Below are 24,063 nucleotides of genomic sequence, written 5' to 3'. Positions count from 1 at the left end.
GCTGCTCAAAGTTTCCCACGTGACTCGGATCGCAAAACGAGGCAAAACATCATCCTCTCGCTGTCAGATTCTCGCTGGTTTTGGATTATATAAAGGTCCCAGCGATCTGCACCATTTTCACTCGGCTGTGGAGAGAGAAGCTAGCTGACGTATATTCACTTTCAGTCACTCAGTGTGTGTTTCCAGTCGGGGACTTGGGCTGAAGGCTGCTGCTGTTTTGTCCATAAAGGGGCTCAGGCTGCAGAATGTAAAGGGGGGCTTCCTTCAGTGGGTGCTGCAGCTGCTGTGTCATTTGTCCTGTCTATCAGGCTAGGGCTGCAGTCCATAAAGGGGTGCTGTGTTGTCCAGGGGGGGTGCTCTGTCAATTAGGGGTGCTCTTCCCTAGTGTAAAAAAAAAATAAAAATGCTTTTTTCTTTCTTTTTTTTGTGTGTGTGTGTGTTAGCAACTTAGCTGTATTATTATTGTACGGTGACACTGCTGCAGTTTATAGTCCATGCATTTGTGACTCTGCAGGTGGTCTGTCTGCACTCGGCAGGAGTGCTTTTTTGTCCATAAAAAAGGGGTGCTGTCTGTGTTGTTCATCAAGGGACTGCAATCTCATTCAGAGGTGCTCTTCCCCAGTGTAAAAAAAAAATAAAAGTGCTTCTTTTTCTTTTTTTGTGTGTGTGCATTAGCAACTTAGTTGCTCTATTATTGTTTGGTGACACTGCTGCAGTTTATCGTCCACAAATTTGTGACTCTGCAGGTGGTCTGTCCACACTCGGCAGGGATTCTTTGTTGTCCATAAAGAAGGGGGCTGTCTGTGTTGTTCATCAAGGGGCTGCTTGATGAACAACACTCAAATCCGGACAACAGTTGTCAAGCCATCTGTAATGTTTGCCAAGCAAGATTGAGCAGAGGTAAGGACCTTAACCATCTATGAACCTCCTCCCTGTTACATGACTTGCAGTGCATTCATCAAATTCCAAAGTGTTGCAAAATTCAGAAACTTTGGCTAAAAACTTAACAAGCAGTCCAGCATCACCTAGTTGCTCCCTTCTCTCTGTTAGATCCAAGCGCCTGCAATCTCCACCACCAACACCTGCATCATCATCATCCTCATTCAAGATTGGAATTATTGCTGCTGCATCCAATTTCATAAGCATGACTGACTCCTCTCCTATCCATGATTCCTCAGAAGGATCCTTGAGTGCTACGCCTGTTGCTGCTGCTGCTCTGAGTGGATCTTCATCCCAGAAGGGGACCAGGAAGAAGACTACTTTTAGTAGTTTAACAAAACAATTGACTGTCAAACAATACTTTTCATGGGGGAACAAATATGACAGCAGTCACCCAGTTGCACAGTGGATTACTGATGCCATAACAGCTATGCTGTATTAGATGTGCATCCAGTATCTGCCATTAATGCAGTGGGTTTTAGACAGTTAATTGAGGTGCTGTGTCCCCTCTACCATGTCCCTTCTAGGTTCCAATTCACTAGAACAGAAATTCCCAGTCTGTACAAGGACATTAAATAAAATCTAATTAGTGTCCTCTGAAATGCCATTGTACCCACTGTCCACTTAACCACAAATATGTGGACAAGTCGGACATGGCAAACTAAAGATTACATATCGGTGACAGCCTCCAACAGTTAAAACAGCAACAGCAGCATCATTGCAGGGAAATCATTGCAAAATTGCTTACCCCGCTTGCTTACCCTGCTTGGACTCTCCTCAGGATTTGTGATTTCTGACAATGCCACCAGAGCTGTTGGTGAAAATATTGTCAGCTCAAGCGGGACGTGACATGGCAGCATCTCCTCCTTCAGTTTCTGCGGCTGCCAAGAAAAAACTAAATTTTCCTTAGAGACTCACTTCTGGTGATGCAGATCAGTCAGCAAAACCTAATGACATCTGGTTGGGTCTGAAAGAACTGCCTACAATTAATGACATGTCTACCATGACTTTTTCTGATATAGTCACCATTCAGAGAATTGTGGATGATTATTTTAGGGATAGCATCTAAATAGGCATGTCAGACAGTCCGTTTAACTACCTTCCGGAAAAAGAGGCAATTTGGAGTTCCTTACACAAACTGGCTTTGCTATACTTAAGTTGCCCACCCTCCAGTGTGTACTTTGAAAGAATTTTCAGTGCAGCCGGGAACCTTGTCAGTGATCGGCATAGGAGGTTACTGCCCCAAAATGTGGAAAAGATGATGTTTATCAAGATGAATTACAAATTCCAAGAGGAAAACCTTTACCAGCAATTGAGTAAAAAAATACAGAGGCACCTTTAATGGTGGAATCCAGCAGGGACAAATTAATATTGTCTGAAGAAGAGGATGTACACACTGATGAAGATGATGATGATGACAATGACAACATCTGATCTTACCTATGTTGTAAAGCCAGTTTGTGTATGGGTTCATTGCAACCAATGTCCACTGTGTGTGCATTGGCAACTTGTTTTGTGGGGGCCCAAACAAACCAATAATTCCAGCCACAAATAGCAGTCCCTGGCGCTGAAGTGATTGGTTTGTTAAACTATGAATGTCCTGTTTCATATACACAACGTAAGGGTGGGTGTGAGGGCCCAAGGACAATTCCATCTTGCACCTTTTTTCTTTGCATTATGTACTGTTTGGGGCATTGCTGCATGACATTTTAAATTGTATAGATTATGAATGTCCAGAAATTGTAATGGCCACAGACAGCATCTCTTGTATGCCCCATTCATTTTTTTGGTTTAAATTCTGAACCTCCAGAGTTGATGGGGTGGGCAAATATGAGCAGCAGCACAGAGCATCTTGCAGTCATCATGTGTGCATTAAAGTTCAAATATGTTTAATACATACATTAGTTGGATATATTGGTCAAATGCATACATATTTACATGGTACATACAGTGCATAAAGCAGGTTGAGGTAACCTGAAGCACACCACCTGTTGTTGACAAATAACTTCCAGTAGGCCAAGCAAACATCACAGATGCTGGGAGTTTTAGTTCAGCCGGAGAACTACAGGTTGCTTTCCTCTGATGTAAACAGCATGTCTTGATCACATTATCCCTAACAAACTCCCTGAGTAGAAAGTAAATGTCTGTTTACAGTATGTTCTAGCAGCACCTCCATAAGCAAGGTCACCTAATTTCTATTAGATGTATAAACATTAAAAAACCTTCTCCAGATCAAAGATGTATTTTAGGAACTGATGAACTTGATCCTAGATTGTTCTACCCTCAGAATTATTTTTAAGAATCAAAACATTAAACTAAATTAATTAAAAACTAATCAATCCTTCTGTCCTTTCCCTGTCTTCAGTCCATAAACATATTCCAACTTTGTTGGGCCTCTGACCTAGTCAAGGAAAATATTCTTGTTTTTAAACTTCCTAGGGGTCATATAGTTTATTAAACTGCCATCCTGTCTACCACTGCAATGACTGTGCCATGTTGGGAGCTGAACTGCCACATGTTAGTGCCATCCATTGCTGTTGCTTAGCTTAGTCAGCCAGCTAGCTGGATGCAACCTTTTGGCCCTAAACTAGATTAAAACAATATTATGAGCTGTAAGGTGGTCAAAATTGACTGGAAATAAATGTTATTGAGGTTAGTAATACTGTAGGAACAAAAACAGGCCCAAATTATGTGATTTTATACAGATCCAAAACCAAAACACTCAAGGGGTGGTATTGGCAAAACCAAATCCAGATCCAAAACCAAAACTAAAACTAAAACACGGGGGTTGGTGCACATATATTGTAGATATACATTTTATGCATCGAAAAGTGATTAGAAAGTATAGATAAATATCTTTCATGAATCTTAATTCCATTTAGGACATTTCAAGCCACTGAACAAAGAGCAAGACTTTATAAGGGTAGAAAACTTTGTATTCATATCTTGTAATCATTGTGGCTGATGCAGAGTGAGATTTTGGCATGTTTGCTTACCATTAAATACCCATTTTCACTACACTAGCCAACTTCTGTGTGACTAATGTGGTGGAACATGGTAGTGAAGAAGCCCTTCCATCAATTCCTTTAAGTTTCAGCTTTGCAGCCACATCCCCCCCCCCCTCCAGAACCCAAAGCCTTTGGTTTCCTTGAAGTTGTTTGGAGTGTCATGGGAATAATGCTGCCACAATACGGATTCCCCCGGCCATTCCTCTCAATCATGGACCCAGTTCTGAAAACCAACAAAATAGAAAACCGAAGTCCCATTCCATTATTTCTAGCTAAAGCATCCAGGCAACTGTTCCAGCTTTGAACTATCTAATTTTTCAAAAGTAAATGCTTCGGGCCCCCAGGACACTTTGTCAAGGGCATCAGGGTGGCGGCAAGAGGCAGAAGCTGGGAGAGATGGCTTCTTGCTTCATGATGGACCACCAGCTCAATCCTGAGATCAAACAATGAGCTTTTCAACTGCAGCAACTTTAATATATATGCTATTGGAGCTGGAAATATTTTTATTTATATAACTTGCAACCAAAATGTACAGAAAAAAGATCATCATATCTTACTGAACATATGCCCCAACTCAAATATTAAAAAGACTAAGGAAGGCTTAAAATTAAAACTAAAGTGGGGCTGCCACCAAAATACATCAACAACAAAAAAACTCAGTTCATCTTCTCATACACCAAATTACATATTTACATTTTAAAAGTAGAAGTGAATGAGCACTTCAGACATATTACTTACTCACTCAAAATCTAAAGGGGAAGTGCAGGATAGAAAAGGCAAACATGATCATCAGCATTTAGCTACTTTAAGTTTCCCCACATGTAGAGTCTCGCATGGAAGTACAGCCAAGTAATTTCCCTAAACTTCAGAAAGAATAATTGAGAGTTTACCAGATTGGACCCATCTGAGCATAAACTACCTGGGCAGTCCTTTAGCAACATCAGTTCCCAGAAATTATATCTCAAATTTCTCCTCTCCATTCTAAAGGCGTTTTTAATCTCACCCACCTCTTCAAGCTAAGAGGCACATAGGTTGGGAGGTACCCATGACTGATCCACAAGCTTCTTCCCATTCCTACCTCTACCCACGCATTGATAAAGTGAGCCAAATAAACTCTAACACCGTTTATCCAAGGATTTGGAGTCTCTAACTGGAGATTTTTGTAATTTCAAAAAGTCACTTGGTTGTCCATGCGCAGGTCCCCGTGATTAGATTCATACTATTTCCACAGAGTAACTGGAAAAACAAAGCATAAATCCTGGTCCATAGAGATTTTGGCAGGAGGCACATATAGCTGAGATATAAAAAAATATATCAGAATCAGGACATTTTTAATGCAGTAAACATGTTCTACTAGGGGCAGCTTCCACCTCGTCCAGTTCTCGCATAATCGCTGAGGGGAGGTCACCTGGAAGATTGAACTCTCGACCCTCTTCCCCAACCAGAACACTTCACTTGGGGTCCAAAAAAAGTTCTTCTGGAAAATTGCCACTACAGCACATGCTTCTGCCAAATCTGACAGTACCGCTGTGACATCATCCGTGTAGGCCAGCACTCTAAGTGGACAGTTTGACCTAGTTGCACCTGAGGAGCCAAGGTGTCCACAAAGCACTAAAAAAACCTTGGAGTTTAGCCTATCTGGGCCTGGTGACTTCTTCATAGACAAACCACCATTATACTGCTTCCCAAGGAGCAAGAGCACTCCCCTGGTTCTCAAGTCCTGGAGTCTCCCTTAGAAACTGGTCCATCCTTTCTTGGACAAGTGATCTCTCAGATAGAAGGTTAGACTGGAAGGAATGCACAACTCATAGAATGCCCTCCATCTCCACACAAAGGACACCCTGAGAATCATACAGTCCTCCCACCTCCTCACCTACCCATACTGGCAGCAGGGGAACCTGTGGGTCTGGGGGATTGGGGTCTTGGGTAGGAATGACTGAATTTTCCGGGCCCAGGAAATCATGACCTAGGGTTTCAGGACCCGGGGTTTCGGGACCTAGGGTTTGATGGGCAGGAACCGGACTTGGGGAATACAGAGCCTGTAGGCTCGGGGTCAGCTCCTCTATATATGTATGCTAGTTCTTCCAGGGCACCCCTACCTCCTCCCCTCTTAGTTTTATCTTTTGGCTTCTTGTAGCCCACCTCCACCCTGAATGTATATGGGGAGGAACCCCTAACTTTCTTTTTTCTCCAGACCCCTTTAGGTTTGAAAATCAACTTCCCCTTCACAATCCTAATAATCTCACCCTTCTGCTTCTCATCACTAGACACAGGGGCATATCTATAATGGGTGCATGGTGTGCAATGCACATGGGCCCCTTGGTCCAGGGGGGACCACACCGCACACCCTGCACCCATATAGTCTTTATACTTACCTGTCTGCTGTCTTCAGAGAGCAGCAAAAATCACTGGGAAAATGGCTGTGGTCATTTTCCTGGTGACTCGCACATGCACAGTACTCCTATCCCTGGGAAAACGGCACTGGTGTAATTTTCCCAGAGACCCACGCAAGCACAGTAGTCTTTGGCACTAAGCCAGAATCTACTCTACTGCACATGCTGCGGCACTGCTATAGAGGGGAGGGAGCCCATGTGCAGACTCAGTGCTGGCCCCCTCCTCTCTTAAAATGCTCCTGACTAGACAGAACCAAGAATCTATTAGATAACACTAAACAACCACCTGACACAACCCCCTTCTTTCCCCCTCTACGCTTCCCAACACCTAACCTGCTCTTCCACCCTTAATTCTTTTGGCCTCTCTTGAGTCACCACCACCACCTATATTACAGAAACTGAGGTAGGAATTGTAGCTCAAATGGTATCAACATCAGGGGGCACACCTGTTTCTACAGAAATCTCCACCTCCTTAACTAATGCATGCAGGCAAAATCTAAAGGGGCAACCTTTCTCCCAACAAATACTGCATGTAATCTTCGCAAACTCTTTGGCATCATGTCCCATGCCCCCCACATGTTCACACTTCTCAAACAAGCAATTCAAGGTGTCTGAAGTTCCCACACCGATAACTCATCCAGGGCTGGCCAGGATAGAAATACCGGATCCTATCCCAGCTGCTGATGGAATGTAGACCATGCCTGCAACAGAGTGCCTTCATTTAATTGTAGCCACCCAACTGCCACTCCATACTTGCCTGGTCGGAACAGGATTTTTTTTCTAATGGGGTTTCTAGATTTGCATATCTTTACACACAATATGTTAAATCAGCCAAAGATAGGGATTCATTTCGCACCAGTGTTTCACTGTAATTTTCTTTCTTTCTTGCCTCTGGACTAGCTTTTGCCAGTGAGACCAGCTAGCTGAGGTGATACAGGTGAAAAGGTCTGCTGCAACAAATTCTATTTTAGTGTTCCTGCTTCTAGCAGGCTGACTCCCATGACTGACTGAGGTGCAGTGACCTTATAGGTGATGCCAGGTGATCTGGATTGAATATTTTGGTTTTGGTTTTGGATCTGTATTTTTTGTAAAAAAAATCATAAAAACAGCTAAAGTCACATAATTTGGGCCTGTTCTTGTTCCTACAGTATTATTAACCTCAATAACATTTATTTCCACACTAGCATATGACATAAGCCCAGGCACCAAACTGGACTTTTCATTGGACCTGGATTTGCAACCACAGCAGGGGTTACTGCAGCTGCCTGCACTGTTTTGGACCTAGGAATTGCATGTAGGTTAGGGACTTTTGTTGTTCTCTTACTTTAAGAGAGATCAGATTTGGTTGGAGGAGATGCCAGTTTTAAACTAGAGTCTACACGAGCCTTACCACCCTCTGATAATGGCACACCATTTATATTAGCAATCACATTATTAGACTTCAACACAAATTTCTCAATAATTTGAAAAGCCCTAGTACTTATGGGCACATTTAAGGGGCCAGAAATTTTTTACACAATAGTCTCCTGTACAGTGCTCAGGCACTTTCTGCCTAAACAAGGTGGTAACCTTTAACTGCAGACATGACTTGAAAGCAACCCAAGTTACCTGAGTAACCTTGGCTGATAGGCCAAGTCTCTCCTCCCTCTGGCATACCTGGACCCTCAATCAGACCTGATTTACACAAGTAAACTTGTAAAACTCTCTTTGGCTGTTTTAACTACTCCATTGCTGTACCAGAAATATCCAGCGCTGCCATTACAGATGAAGCACTTTCCACAATTACCACTTCCTTCAACTCCTGGATAGAATTGTACAGTGGGTTCTCCTTCACAACATACCCACACTCTGTGGCTGGTAAGTTTTGAGAAAAAAGGTACTGGAGTGAACACTGGCTGTTCAGTGTCTTTGCCCTCAGTCGCCTTATTATTTATTTATTACCGGTTATTTATATAGCGCAGACATATTCCGCAGCACTTTAACAGAGAATATTTGGCCATTCACATCAGTGCCTGCCCCGAGTGGAGCTTACAATCTATGGCCCTCATTCAGAGCCACTCGCTATTTGCGGTCGTTCGTTCTAAAACAAGGGGTGGCTATTCAAATGAACCGTTCGCTCTTTGCGGTCTGTTCACGCCTCTATGTCTGAACGAGCGAACAAAACTTGCGTTCATTTTTGGGAAAGATACGCCCCCTGGCCGCTGCATCCTACGTCATGTCCGCTATTTATTAGATTAATCGAGTACATCAACAAGGGTATGAACTGCTCGCTATTCTTGGGGTTGGTGTTTGCTACCACAATTTTGCGAGCAGTTCTGACTATAAAATAACCCAGTGACGTGGTCAATGACGCTGCTGTTTTAAATATGCACACCCATAAAACGCCCGTTTTGACCTTTAAGCACGCCTGCGTTCTGATTTCCACTCCCCATTTTCAAGCACCTTCCCCTGTTACCACCCACATACGCCTCTTTCTGTCACTCAAAATAGCAGGCATTCACTATTTTGCGAGCACATGAATTTCGGCCGCACTGACTGGTTAGCGCATGCGTATAACGATCCGTACGCATGCGCAGTTGGGCTAACATCGCTCGGAACGAACAAGCGGCCACTTACGAGCGGCTCTGAATCAGGCCCTATATTCCCTACCAATGGAAACAGCAAAAATGCATACTTTGCGATATCTCCTCATTTAGCAAACACAGACAGCTCAAAATTTCACACAATGTGTTGAAGTCCAAGGCCCACAAAATTGATGTTAAATGGTCATATTGTGCAACATGGGAGGAAAACCATTTCACATCACTTTTCTGGGCCTTGGCCTTCAACACATTGTGTGAAATGTTGAGCTGTCTTTGTTTGGTAAACGATCTATAGATTTATAAAAGATTTACAATCTATATTCCCTTATGCTGCAGCAGGATCTGTATTTTAAGCTTTTCTTGTACTTTTTTTTCCAAACTCTCCTCCATCTCATTTATTTCTACAGAGATCAGCACATGATCATGGCTAGATGCATTGTTGTATTTTTACTTTTTTTTTAGCAATTTGCTTTTCTAATTTCGCAATCTATGCCTACAGTGACTGCACCTTTAATCTGTATCCTACCAAGTAAATTTCTCTGTCTTGATACTGTCAGACCTCTTACAGCATCCATGATAAACACACATGTTATCAACATGACCAGCCACAGATTCCAGTTGCATCTCCTCACCCAGGCTTGAATCCACCAATAAACCCCAGGACAGTTGTCTCATGGACCTCGGTGTGTATCCCACACTCTCCCTTTGCCATCTCACCAACCAGTGACAGACTGGTTTGCATGGGCAGGTTGGAACAGCAGGCTCCAATGTTACTGATTCAATGATGTCTGCTGTATCACTCTGCTGCACCACACCTCACTGCCCATTGCCCTGCTTTCAGACACAGAAATCTTTCTAGATGGTATCACACTGACACTTTCAGCGACAACGGCATCCTGTGAGTTGTTTGGCACAAATGCCTGTAGCCTCCTAACACCACCAATCACAGTTTGGCTGGCTTTCCTCCCCTAGGCCTCACTCTGCAAGCTCTGGTGGTTTAGGAGAAGTATCGCCTGGGCTAGGCCTCAAAAGTGTGGAGACTCTCTCTGGTCTCTCTCTAGGAGGCTCCATTTTCCCTGGGCAGGAACTCCCAAGAAACGAAGGTGCTTCAAAATGCTTTGGATAATCAGGAGCGCACACAAACCTAATTGCCCTCCAATGGGTCCTTGGTATTGGATTTAAAGTGCACTCATTCAAATTATAAACCTCGAAAAGAGTCTGGTATTGTTATTTTTTGTCACTACCTCCCCAAGTCGGGAGTGTGTAATTTGCTCACCTGCTGCCTTCCTTGGATGTGGTAGCAGTTTCACAGATTCCCTCTCCAGAATCCAACCATGATTCCCTGTTACCCATGGTCACCATGATAGGTGCAGAAAGTACCATTGAAAGTTGATAGGGCAGACAACCGAATGCATCCTCACCATCACAAGGGAAGACAATTGTCACCAGAGTGTCACCAGAGTATCATCTTGTGTCACCAGAGAGGCTGGCAGAGGAAGGAGGCTGACCCACTGGGAGCTCTATGATTGGTTTTGTACTGATAAATGCACATATCCCTTGGGGCCAGCACTCATCAGCATGTATTAGCTCTAAAAAGATGACAGTTATCGAAGTAACGGAGTAGAGCAATTAAAGGAACCATAACTGATTTAATGAGCCATTTGTAGTTTAACTGTACCAGCCATGTGTACTTACATGTGCATGGCTTAATCTTTGAGACAAGCATATGCTACTGGCAGGATCAACCTGGTAACTCTCAGTTGAGCAACTGAGAATCGGTGTCATTGGACGAAATTAGTGGTGTCCAGGAGTTGGAGGTGCACACTGGGGCAGTTTACAAGCCTAGAAGGCAAGGTGAGGGCCGAGCAGGGTGGACAGAGGAGGAGGTCAGAGTGAGAGGAATAGGTCAGGGTTTGGGAAGAGGGATGGCACCACTTATTTTTCTCCCAACCCATAAACCTGTTCACTGGGAAACCGGTGTAAGCCTGTCACGAATGGCTCAGGAGGAACTGAAAGCTGAGGCCCGGGGTTGTGGAAGAAATTGAAGGCAAGGGGCCTGTATGTATGACCTCCTCATCCACAAGTATCGGATGTTGGCGAGACCTGACTAAAGTCGTGGAGTCTAACCTGCTGGGAGGTGTTCACCAGTGACCTCTCCAAGTGGGATATGGGTTTAAGCTGCACCTAGGAAGCAGGTTGCGGCCCTTTGATCAGGTATCTGATACACATGAGGAATGGAGATTAGAACACCAATGAGGTCTAGGTGGTTTGTACTTCAGAAAGAAGCACTAGTGAGGTCACTGTACAAGGATAAAGAACTAAGTATACAGGCAAGGTATAAGATGACTGCTGGCACAGGAGGTATACATGGTACAGTAGTTGAACTCAAAGAATGTACTGATTATGTGGGCTAGGTGTTCAGATGAACCACTGACACAGGAGTATGATGCTGTGATTGAACACATAGGATGTACTGAAAATGAAGGCAAGGTGTTTCAGATGCACCACTGGCACAGAAGGATGATGCAGTGATTGTACTCACAGAATGTACAGAGTACATGGGCAAGGTGTTACAGGTGCACCACTGGCATTGGAGGATGTCGCTGTGATGATACTCGCAGGATGTACTGAGTATGCGGGCAAGGTGTTTCAGATGCACCGCTGGCACAGGAGGATGTCGCTGTGACGGTACTCGCAGGATGTACTGAGTATGCAGGCAAGGTGTTTCAGACACTGCTGGTACAAGAGGAATTTAGAATAGACTTGAGAGTAGAACAACAAGGGAACCTGGAACATAGTGGGGGTAAGCAAACACTAGTAGTAACGATGTTGTACAGGCAAATTCTGTTACGGACGGGGATTTTTGTGGACCCAGTGTGGAAACGAGTGGAAGCAGGGACAGATTTAAATTACAAAGTTTGTTGTTTAATTTGGATATTAGTAGACATGAAAATATACAGATAGTAACTCAAGTTCCAATGTAAATAAACTTAGAACCAAAGTATGTGGATGATAGGTAACTGTAGTGGGAGAGACAAAGTCAATGTCCAGAAAAGTGGCAGAGATGTTGGAAGTGAAATCCAGAAATTATGTAAATATGGCTGAAAGGGATATCCTGATATCCTGTAGAATGGCTGAATGAAAGATCCTGATATCCTGTAGATTGACTGAACAAGATATCCAGATATCCTGTAGAATGGCTGGGTGTGGGGGCTGGACAAGGGGTTAATGACCAGTTCAGAACACAGGAGTGGGTAACCTGTGGGAGACTGAGCAGTCACCACTGGACTGGAGGCTGTGGGACATCTGTGGTAGCAGATTTATCTGACAGATCTGTGGTAGCTGATTTATCTGACAGAAGGCAAAGGTAGCACCGGAGCAGGAGCAAGGCTTAGGAGCACAGGGAACTCTCTCACAGCAAGCTGTGAAACACATTGCTCTGGCAACTACAGGGAGCTCCATACCCCCCTAAGTACCCAGCAGCAGAGCGTGAGTGGCTGGGGGAGATCACCTGATGCATCAGAATAGGCTCACTATGTCAGATGCTCCTAAGGAAAGATGGCCGTGCCCAGACACCCGTGGTGCGGTGATTTTGATAGTCTTACCCCTGCCAGCATGACCCACTGATATCAGAACCCCGCACGTACCCAGCACCATTCTCCAAGTACCAGTTCCCCCTTCGGAAGGACCACACTACACCATCTACACTGGTAAGCACCGCAGGGTACTGGGGAGAGATACCCTGGTCATGACAATTTCCTGTTGTCTAGAGCCTGTTAACTACCCAAAGGTAGCAGTCCATTGGAAGGCAGCATCAGCTTACAAAGATCATGCTACCATTGGACAGAGGGTCAGTCAGGTGATGAATACTGTCATGGCTGCGCCCATGATGGCAACCTTGGTAACCAAATCATGAAGCAGCAACTGGAAGACAAGTGCACCTAAGGAATAATCCTCAGCGCGTCACTTGCCGCTGCACCAGACATCTGACTGTGTGAGAAGTCAGGAAGTGTGCACTGATCCTAGGTTCATCCACAAGGCTTATCAGGAAACTTCCAGTGAAAAGCTCAAATAAGTTGATAAATAAACCATGCTTTTTCTTCAAGTCTGTACCCTTTCCACTAAATAAGGTACTGAAGGCAATTGGATTGATGTCGAGAATCTAGAATTCTCTCAAACTCAAATTTGATACCCTGTTGGGTATGCACTTGAGGTGCTTTAGGGGAGGAAAGTTGAAATTGGTTCAGGATCAGAGAACATAGTAGAGAGATATGGAAGGTATTGGACATCTTCAGCTGAGGTGGAAGTTCCAATTTATACACCACAGAATTAATCACTCTGAAGATGTGGTAGGTTTCAATGAAGCATGGAGCAAACTTCATGCTTGGTACCTTTAAACGAATGTTCTTGGATAAAAACCATACCCTATCTCCCACTCTCAGAAGGGGAACAGCAAGGCATTTCCTATAAGCAAATCTTTTGTAGATACTCAAAAATTTATTTAAGTAACAATGGATATCCTTCCTCAAAACCGCAAAATAATCCACCTGAAAGGTTACAGCTTGTACCTCTATGGATGATAGTTCTTGAAAATCAGGCACTCGTGGATGTCTACCATAGACTGTGAAAAATGGAGTGGAATTAGAGGAAGAGTGATACCTGAAATAATGTGAGAATTCAGCCCACGCCAAAAGATCGACCCAGTCATGCTGTGAAGATGATAGAAGTAGCACAGTATAAGTTTTCAACTCTTGGTTCACACTTTCGGTCTGACCATTAGTTTGTGGATGGTAGGCAGAAGAGAACTTTAGCTTAATACCACAGGTTGCACACAATGCTCTCCAGAACTTGGCTACAAATTATACTCCTCGATCGGACACTATCTTTTTGGGTAGCACATGCTACCTGAAGACGTCTCGGATGAAAACTTTTGCCAATTGTGGAGCAGACAGGAGACCGAAAATATGGGCCATCTTTAAAAATCAATCCATGACCACCCACATAGTATTATGTCCTTTGGACGATGGTAGTTCAGGAATAAAATCCATGGAGAGATGAGTCCACGGAGCAACTGGAACTGGTAGAGGACATAACGGACCCACGGTTTTACTGTGAATGACCTGATGCTGAGCGCACTTAGCACAGGACATAATGAAATTGTGAACATCTTTCCTCATGGTAGGCCACCAGTAGGATCACTGTAAAAACTTGTAAGTTTTAAGAATACCAGAATGTCCAGTGAAGAGAGAGGCATGGGCCCAAGTTAGCAATCTTTTACATAGTTGTGGAGAAATGAAGACTTTGCCAGATGGAGGAGACAGGAGTTGAGTGGGTGCAAAGACAAGGGGGTCCAGGATTGGGCGAACTTGAGGATGATCCTCTTCCTCCTGTGCAGACAGAATAGACCGAGACAGGGCATCAGCTTTCTTATTTAGAACACCAGGTCAAAACTGAAGCTTGAAGTCAAATCTGGCAAAGAAGAGGGACAAATAAGCTTGCCTGCCATTTAACTGATGAGCTGTTTGGAGGTATACAAGATTTTTATGATCAGTAATGATGGTGACAGGATATCTAGCATCTTCCAAAAGGTGTCGCCACTCTTCCAGTGCCAAGCGCACAGCCAACAACTCTTGGTCACCAATGGTATAATTCTTTTCAGCCGGGGAAAAGTTCCATGAGAATAACCCACATGGATGAATCTTCCCATCCTCAGCAGTCTGAGATAGCATGGCTCCAACTCCAACCAAAGAGGCATCTACTTCTAAAATGAATGATTTATCAAGTTGTGGTTGGCAAAGGATTGGAGCTGTCTTGAACACTGTTTTTAATTTTTGGAATGCCATCACTGCCGGGGGAGGCCAGTGAGAAGAATTAACACTGTTGTTGGTGAGTGCCAATGTGGGAGTGATCAGAGTGGAGAAATTCTAAATAAATCTTTGATAATAATTACAAAACCCTAGGAATTGCTGGGTAGCCTTCAGAGGGTTCGGTTGAGGCCAATCCCGATGATATGTCCCAAAAATGGTACAGAGGTTTGCTTGAAAAGACACTTGGAAAGCTTCCCAAAAAGACTGTGGTTCCGAAGATGAGACAAAACCTCTCAGAAAAAATTTAAATATTGTCCAGATAAACCACAACGAACTTATAGAGAATGTCCCTGAAAATGTCATTAATGTAACCCTGGAATACCACAGGTGCATTAAATAAACCGAAGGGCATTACCAGGTATTCAAAGTGGCCATCTCGTGTGTTGAGCGCTGTTTTCATCTCATCCCCCGCTTTGATGCTAATCAAGTTATAAGCTCCCTGGAGATCCTGCATTGTAAGAATGTGAGCCCCACAAACCTTGTTGAAAACTTCATAGATGAGTAGCAGGGGGTACCAGCTCTTGACAGTAATGAGATTGAGTCCTCGGTAATCTATGCAGGGTCTGAGCCCCCCATCTTTCTTTTCCACAAAGAAAAATTAGGCCCCACCAGGAGAAGAGGATGGTTGATAAACCTTTTGGCTTTGTTTTCCTTGATATTGTCGGACATAGCCGAAATTTCCGGAACCGAGAGAGGGTAGATTCGGCCACGAGGTGGAATTTTCTCAGGAACAAGATCTATGCCACAGTCTGAAGAAAGATGAGGAGGTAATTTATCTGCAGCCTGTTCACAAAAAACATCAGCAAAATCCTGGTAAGGTTCTGGCAGTCGGGAATCTGTGAGAATTTTTAATTGATCAGGAGTAGGAGGCTTAGAAGTAAGACTGGTAGAAACTTGATAGGTACGCACAGGAATCACATGGGACAGGCATCTATGGAAGCAGCTGGGACCCCAAGCAAGGATTTGCATATTAGACCAATTTAATGTAGAGTTATGTCTTTTTAACCAAGGCAGACCTAAACTAGTTCATAGGAGGTTTTAGGTAGGACCAGGAATGCCAACATTTCTTGATGGAGACATCCTACTTGGAGGAACACCGGGATGGTAACAGAGGAGATAGACTCACCCAGAATGATGTTGCCATCTACCCCTGAAAGAGCTAGCTTGCTAGGTAAAGGAGTAATGGGAATACCCAAAGTTCGCACCAAAGACTCAAAAATAAAATTCCCAGTGGCATTGGAATCTACCAAGGCCTTCAATACCTTTGTCCTTGACTTGTGGGAAAGGGACACTGGGCCTGATTCCGACCCACTTGTGAGTGCTGAGCACTCGCAAGCGGGTCAATGTTGGCCCAATGCGCATGCACACGATGGACCCAGCTCCGTCGTGCGCATGTGCAAGACCCGGATAGCAATGGCCAAGCCATTGCTATGGGTCTCATACCAAAGGGGGCATGCTGTCGATGGTGAGTGACAGCACGCCCCCTTTGTTGGGCATGCTGGGGGTGTGGCTGCCCAGACGGAGGCATTCCTATGGGAATGCCTACCATCTGGGGCCGGCCCCACTGACATCACAAGTGATGTCAGTGGGAGTGCCTTCGGCTCTGATAGAGCCAAAAGCACTCCAGGGCTTGGGGCAATGAGACCCTACCACAAGGGTCTTGTCGCAAGCCCGATAGTCATGATGGTCGCGACCATTCTCCTGGCCGCTCACTATAGCTGTGGGTGGTCACCCACAGCTATACGAGCAGCTAGGAGGCCGCTCTAAAAATCCAGAAGGACGGCCCTGATTCAGAGCAAGTGCTCTGTCAGAGCGTCTGGCTCTGAATCAGGCCCACTGTGCAGATCCTATCCATTAAATGGGAAGGCTTGATCACTACTCCAAACTGGATACTCCCAGATCCAACTAGGGTCTTGCATTTTCCTCAAGAAGAGGACAATTCTTGAAACTGTGTTCCGGAGCTACACAGTAAATGCAGAGTTTATTCTGGAAGCGGTGATTATGTTCCGCTGTGGTTAGCTGAGATTTATTGACTTGCATTGGTTCTTCCTTACTTATAGCTGGAGAAGGGGAACATGTATCAAAGAAATGCCAATCTACTCACCCTCTATTAGCCAAATGTTCCCTATGGCATAAGTCAATCTTGATACATAGTGAGATTACCTCGGAGAAGGACTATGGAAGATCCCGAGAGGCTAACTCATCTTTCATTTGCTCAGAAAGACCATGCAAAAAGGCTGCCTTAAGAGCCTCCTCATTCCATTTCAGTTCAGAAAAGATGGTCTGAAATTGAACCACGTACTGTCCTATTGTACAGGTTCCTGGTCGGATTCGATGAAGATCAGGGGAAGCTGAAGCAGTACAGCCTGGCTCATAAAAAATTATTTTGAAGGAAGAAATTAAATTTTCATAGTTAGACACCAGAAGATCTGCTCGTTCCCATAGCGGGGAAACCCAATCCAAGGTGGGTCCAATCAGCAATGAAATAATGTAAGCCACCTTAGACCTAGGCATAGGGAAATTCTGAGGCAGACATTTGAACAGGATCTCACATTGGTTAATGAACCACTAGCAATGTTGTGGATTTCCATCGAAGCGTTCTGGGGTTGCCAACTGAAGATGAGAGTTCTGTGTTACAGGAACTGGGGGATGGACTGGAGGATTTGAAGGAGCAGACACTGCAGGAGGAAGGAGTATCGAGGCCAAGGTAGATTGGATGGAAAGTAGTTGCTCAGAAAGCTCTTGCAAATATTGAGCCACTTGATGTTGTGCTGCCTCCTGAATATCCATGCGAGAGGCGAGATCTTGTAGTGCCCCTGCACCCTGGGATCCTGGAGCTTCCATATGACTTGTACAAACTGTCACGATTGACCCAGGAGGATCTCCTACTATGGAGCAGAAAGCTATAGCCCAGGGCTGTTGAAGGAATTGGAGGCCTGGATTTATGACCTCCTCATCCACAAGTATTGGATGTTGGCGAGACCCGACCAAAGGCATGGAATCTCACCTGCTGGGAGGTGTTCACCAGTGACCCCTCTAAGTGGGGTATGGGTTTAAGCTGCACCCAGCAAACAGGTCGTGGCCCTTTGATCAGGTATCTGATACACATGGGGAATGGAGATCAGAACAACAATGAGGCCCAGGAGGTTTGTACTTCAGGAAGAAGTACTGGCAAGGTCACTGTACGAGGATGTAGAACTAAGTATACAGGCAAGGTATAAGATGACCACTGGCACAGGAGGTATACATCGTAGTTGCACTCAAAGAATGTACTGATTATGTGGGCTAGATGTTCAGGTGCACCACTGGCACATGAGGATGACGCTGTGATTGTACTGGTAGGATGTACTGAGTATGCGGGCAAGGTGTATAAGATGCACCACTGGCACAGGAGGATATCACTGTGATGGTACTCGCAGAATGTACTGAGTATGCAGGCAAGGTGTTTCAGATGCACCACTGGCACAGGAGGAGCTTAGAATAGACTTGAGAGTAGAACAACAAGGGAACCTGGAACGTAGTGACAGCAAGCAAACACTAGAAGTAATGACGTTGTACAGACATCTTTCTGTTGTCCAGAGCCTGTTAAATACCCAAAGGTAGCGGTCCATTGGAAGGCAGCATCAGCTGACAAAGATCATGCTACCATTATGAAGAGGGTCAGTCAGGAGATTAATACTGTCAGGGTTACACCCATGATGGCACCTCAGTAACCAAATCATGAGCAGGAACAGGAAGACAAGTGCACCTGAGGCATAATCTTCAGCGCATCACTCGCCACTGCACCAGACATCTGACCACATAAGTCAGTGCTGAGGTCAGTAGCTGATCCTAGGCTGGAACCTGACAAAGCCATCCTGTGGGATGTGTAGTTGGATAGGCAGCAGTTGAAAAGTCATTTCAGGCCTCCTGGAGCCAATCCCTGCCTGCAGGCAAGGTAAGCCATTCGGCCCCCATGGTACCCCACTTCCCCAACCCACTGCATCCCACTCTATGCCTTACCAGTTTCATATTGTTCCAGGGGGAGTGAAAGGGTGTAAAAAAGTGAAGTGCAATCACCTGGCCTGAGGCCAGGCATTGGGCCCTCTCGGCTCATGGCTTTTAACTGATCCTTTTGAAAACCTCCCATTCCTTCTGGCATTGGATCTCGGCCATCCTAGCTCTCATCTTTGTATTTCTCTCCTCCTATTCTTTCTCATCCATGGGACTTGCCGTTTGCCTGATCTCTCTGGTGGGCTCATCACAGTTAGAATGGAGATGAGCCCTTATTCCTTGTTCCCATGATCCCCATGGTTGGCGCAAAAAGTACCATCAAAAGTTGATAGAGCAGACATCTGAGGTTATCTAGAGTAACCACATAGGCCAGGAGTGGTGGGCGGCCAGACTGCCTTCTCTGTCCTCTTCACAAGGAACCAGCTACTAGATGTTTTGATTAGTCTTTTACACATATACCCAGTTTGGATGACCAACTTTCATGTCAGGACCACAGCAGGCCTCCACCTAGAGTTTCCCTGACTTCGCCCTGCCCAGCCATAGTTCACCATCTGAACACAGAAAAATAGGGATTTGCCCTCCAGCACACTGCAGCAAAGTCAACAAAAAATACTTAAATCCTACATGATAGAGATTCAGAGGTATTAGTTACATACATTTGCAAATATATGAATAAGCACCAGGCCATCGTCAAGGCTCCTCTATACTGGCGTCCCTAACATTAAGGGGTTCTCTTCCGAGAAGCAAGGTACCCCAAAAAATTCCAGCCAAGGACCATCCCCAGGGCATCACATGAAAATGGGAAAAAAGGTGATAGTCATAGACAAATAATAAACCAACAATTAGAAAAGTGATAAAAAGTATGTGAATTAAGTGGTGATGCCCTGAAAAAGGTCCAGCCAGAACAACTCCGGGGGCCCCACTCCCAAATGCTCACCCCAAAATAATTATTGCTACATAATAGTAGCACCCACTCTGGGTCATATAATTACAAATTGGTGTACTGCATAATAACAGCACATGTATAATCTGAGCATTAACTCACCTTGGAGGTACCCCAGAAACCTCCACATGGCATTATAAGGACCAGCATATCCTCCCAATGCTCCCTTCATGTCTCTGAAGACTGCAAACAAAAAGTATGGTGGTCACTCATATCAGCTTAATGACATAGCACAGGTGCTTGTAAAGGATGGGGTTTACACTGAACACAGAAAAATAGGGATATGCCCTCCAGCACACTGCAGCAAAGTCAACAAAAAATACTTAAATCCTACATGATAATAAAGATTCAGTGGAATTAGTTACCTACATTTGTAAATATATGAAAAAATGCCAGGCCATCGTCAAGGCTCCTCTATACTGGCATCCCTAACATTAAGGGGTTAATGTCCGAGAAGCAAAGTACCCAAAATGGGAAAAAAGGTTAAGTGTAAAGGATAGATGTGTAAAAATAAATCAATAAGTGTTAATGAAATGTGAAAGAATTAAAATGACATAAATAATAAACAAACAATCTTTCAGATTCTATTCCATAGTCTCATCTCATCCTTCCTGACAGGGCAGGTGTGATGGCTAGGTCAGCAGTGGGATCCCACCTTAGCCGGGGTCACCCCAGCCCTCACCTTCGTTGCACCACAGGCTTTCACTGTGGGCCCTCCGACTCGCATGTGCATTAGACTCTTTGGACTGTGTTTCAAGATGGGCCAAGTGGGCCATAAACATTGCTGCGGACCACCTGGTCACATCCCTCTGCAGCCCCTCCGCAAGGTGGGGATGGAGTTGGCAAGGTGGATCTGATGACGCAGGGCAGGCAGCACGTCAATCCTCTGGGAAGTCTGCACAGACCCCACCTGTTTTCTTCTCAATGGTTTCACGTCCTCTTGAACTATCTATTCATAGTTCTTTTCAACTTTCTCTAATGGTAATTGTCCTCTATCGGTCTCACTCTTGTATTTAGCATTAGATGGAGTTTACCACCCACTTTGGGCTGTATTCACAAACAACCTGACTCAGCTAGATCGGGTCCCACTGCATCGGAGGCTTCCACCAGCCTAACACTGTGGACCTCGATCAGAAGGACGTGCTTTTGAGCGACACAAAGGTCTGGTCTGGTGATTCAGTGGGAATGCAGTGCTGGGCTCTTCGCTCTTCATTTCTCTTTACTGATGGAATCCTGGATAGTTTATTTTCTTCTACTTAATATTATGCTTCAATTCAGAGGGTCACCATGTCTGATCTGAGGTCTCAGTTGGGAGATGCCAGTGGGTGGGTCCACCTGGGCCCAGGGTCATCTGCACATCTGAGCCCTCCTGACACCTCTCCTGCCCCCACTTCCTCACTTCATCTACCTGCTTTCTAGCAGCCCCAACCACAGGAAACTGCACAGCGCTTGGAGGGGCCGTTTGTGGGGGCTTTAGGGGGAGGAATGGTCTGGCCTTGAGAGCACGAATGCAGCTGATCCCATGAGGGAGAGACTGCCTGAAATGGCCCCAGCCATGCCATGTGCCCATCAGAGCATAGGTGATCAATGGAGGAGCAACAACATTGCAGAATTAGCACCAGGAACACCCTTGGGCCATGACTTATGGTATAGGGTCAGGTCAGGGAACCTGTCCCTCACCCAGACCATGTTGCACTCCTGGCAAGAGGCGCGATGTCTCTATTCTTCTCAATTTACTAGGTCTCCCCCCTCTCTGGGGCAGGGAGTATGTGAGCGTTACCTGGATTGGTCTGGAGGAGGCCACTTCTGACATAGTGCTCTGCCAACTGTGGAGCGGCATTACAGCCGGACTAGAGGCCAACATGAGGGGAGGGCAGGCCCTGTGGCCAACTTCCCTCTCCCAGAACATTAATTCTGGGCCCATCACACATGTGCCCCTGGGTTGTGGGGAGGGGTGCAGAGGCCCCTGTCCATTGGGAACATGCAGGGGTGGACCTACTATGGGGCAGCCATCCTGGGTCCCCATTACCCCTCAGCTATTCCCCCTGTACCAGGGTTAAGAGGGACTGCTCCCATCTCTCTGCCCCACCTATTCTCTTTCTAAACATCTATTCACTCTGACATCCCACACCTTCGGGCCCCCCTCTATCTCAGTGCACATCTGCAGCTGGTGGATTTTGGACTTGGCCATTAATTATACTTTCACAGGTTCACCTATGGAAACCTTGATATGATTTTTACAAGGCAGTGTTCTACCCTGGCAAGGCCAATCTGAGGGCCTCACTAAACCAACCAATCAGTAGTACCAACTGGCAGTATATACAATGGGCAGGGACTTAAACAACGTAAGTATATGACCCACATTTACTGGGAATTCCTCATTCATGGGGATTCATTGCAATCCCTTATCCCTATGACAAACAGGGATTAGCAGGTTACCCGCACTTATCGGCGAAGGATAGACACATTCTAGACCATACAGAGTAGTGCGCTTGCAGCCCAAGACAGCTGAGGGCATCACAGATGTATTATTGCTTAATCTCATGTTCTGGCCTTGAAGGCACGAATGCTGAACACCACTTGTCTCTCTAAGAAGCTGGACGTGGACCACCTGGGGTCGCATAGCTAGTTAGCATGCGGGAGTCTCATTTGGAATTAACCGGACAATTCCAGAATTAACCAGACAAATCGCTCCTCCACAAAGGAGTATAGTATGGGCATGATCAGGAATATAAGAACTGAAAGGGTCTCACCACTACTATCCACAACAGATCAGCTTCTCCACACTATAACTTATCAGAGAAAAGATGCTCTGAATGAATTAGAAGCTAAAAGGCCAGAAGCCAGTGGCACAGACAATGGAAAGCAAGGAGAGTTACCAATCCCACTGCTGAAAAACTGTTTAAAACAGCACCTATCTGGAGAAGATTGTCCACCAGCCTTACCTTGAACAGGACCGCCTGTGTATTGTTTTTTCATTGGTCATTATGCTTTTTTTCCAATCTGGCTTGAGGTTGGAATAGCTGTCTCTACCATTAATTTGACCTCATTGAGCCATTCATGGACTAAAGAGGGTGAGCTGTGTGTAAACAGGCAGTCTGATGTCTGTCATTTGCATTGCAGAGCTGGGTGAGGGATTTGCTTGAGTCCTGTCCACAAACTTCTCACCCTCCAGGGCCACCCTTCTCACTAGGCAGTCCAGGTGGGCACAAGGGCATGGTGAATCCAAGGGGGCCTGCCAGACACCTCTCATCATAAGTTTAAATTACTTTTTTTCTCTAGCACAATTCCTGGTGACTGGCTAAGCCATGGATAAGTAGAGATGAGCTGGTTTGGATTCCAGAGATCCGAACCCACCCAAATTTAGGGGATCCAAGTCAGTTCCGAGCCAACTCAGGTTTTCCTCACTCGGATCTTAAAATGAGGCAAAACATTATCATCCTGCAGTTGGATTCTCGCAGGTTTTGGATTGTATAAAAGGGTCCCGTGATTGCGTCCATTTTTCATTCCGGCTGTGGAGAGTGAAGAGAGATGGGGCTGTGAATGTGCTGTTGCTGTGCATAGGGGCTGGCTACTGTTGTCATTGCCACTCAGGGTCTGGCTACTTATATCCATAGGGGGTGGGGCTGATTGTCCATATATAGGGGATGGCTGTCTGTTGTCCTGTCCACTCCATAGGGGCTGGCTGGCTGTTGTCCATAGGGGCTGGCTGCTGTCCATATAGGGGCTGGCTGGCATTTGTCCTGTCCATAGGGGCTGGCTGTTGTCCATATGGGCTGGCTGGCTGTGCTGTCCAGGGGGTGCTCTGTCCATCAGGGGTGCTCTTCAGCCCCAGTTTGAAAAAAATAGTTTTTTTCTGTGAATGTGTGCGCGTTAGCCACAATTATCAGCAACGTAGATGCGCAGGTGTGCTGTGCTGCCTGTGTCACTTACCTGCCGCTTTCAGGGGTGCTCTTAACCCCTGTGTGTAAAAATAAAAGCAATTTTTTGTGTGTGTGTTAGCCACACCCCCAGTGTGAATTTTTTTTTTAAATTGTGTGTTGTGTTAGCCACACTTATCAGCAACGTAGGTGCACAGGGGTGCTGTGATGCCTGTGTCTCATTTATCAAGGGGCTGCTGCCTCATTCAGGGGTGCTTCCCCTCCCCAGTGTGAAAAAAATAAAAAAAAAATGTGTGTGTGTTTTAGCCATACTTGTCAGCAACATAGGTCTGCAGGGGTGCTGTGCTGCCCCTGTCTCATTTATCAAGGGGCTGCTGCCTCTTTCAGGGGTGCTCTTCATCCCAGTGGTTTTTTTTCTGTGTGCGGTTGTGTGCTTTAGCCGCAACTTAGCTGTGCT

The sequence above is a fragment of the Taudactylus pleione genome, unplaced genomic scaffold (genome assembly GCF_031769625.1).
Source record: "Taudactylus pleione unplaced genomic scaffold, aTauple2 ptg000121l, whole genome shotgun sequence".
NCBI lineage: Eukaryota > Metazoa > Chordata > Amphibia > Anura > Myobatrachidae > Taudactylus > Taudactylus pleione.
Note: the sequence above shows the minus strand (reverse complement) of the source record.